Source organism: Morone saxatilis, unplaced genomic scaffold, assembly GCF_004916995.1.
Source record: "Morone saxatilis isolate NCDOM2014 unplaced genomic scaffold, NCSU_SB_2.0 Contig17, whole genome shotgun sequence".
Taxonomy (NCBI): Eukaryota; Metazoa; Chordata; class Actinopteri; family Moronidae; genus Morone; species Morone saxatilis.
In genome coordinates this window covers 25,706,248-25,707,001 of record NW_023339729.1, presented here as the reverse complement: position 1 = coordinate 25,707,001, position 754 = coordinate 25,706,248, and positions in this window count along the sequence as shown.

Below are 754 nucleotides of genomic sequence, written 5' to 3'. Positions count from 1 at the left end.
CAGTCTGCGACACTTTTCTGAACTTTCAGTCACCATGCTCCTTCCCTGGTTTCCCCACAATGCACTGCCAGCCAGTCCTTCATCCGTGAGGCCAGTTTCGTCTCCTCACCAGGAATCACATAACATAATTACAGTCTTTAATAAACATCCACTTACATTAATTAACAAAATGGATCTCATCATTTTATTTTTTATCATATATCCAAGGATAGTGGAAAGATTAAAAAACAAATCTCCAGCTCCTCAATGCACTGGAAAACATTATTAATTATTTATAATAATTTAACACAGTTTAGTTAATATGAAAAACTGTCCTATCTGTGATTTTATCTTTAATAAAAAAGATTAATCCTTCTGAAACCTAGATTGAAGATTGCAAGAATAACTGACTTCAAAAAAAAAAGAAAAAAAACAAATACGACTGGACACGAGCCGATCACACCAAAAACAATGTGCAGATACGCCACCAAAAAAAACACGTGATTTTTAAAAATTATAAAACACTAAAGGAAGAAACAAAATCATTAAAACTGTAGTGTTTCCCAACATCACCAACTCTGCTTGGGTAGCAGGATAACAAGAGGTTCTTGAAGCCTCAAAATGATGATCAGAAGTGCGTTTGAATAAAAACATTAACAGAATGAGCTTCAACAATGTCTTACGTCAACAGGAAGAAAGAACTGTTAAGGCCTGGTTTTTATAAAGTGGGATTGACTTGTTTTTATAAAGAAAACCATTTAGCCCTTCCATACTA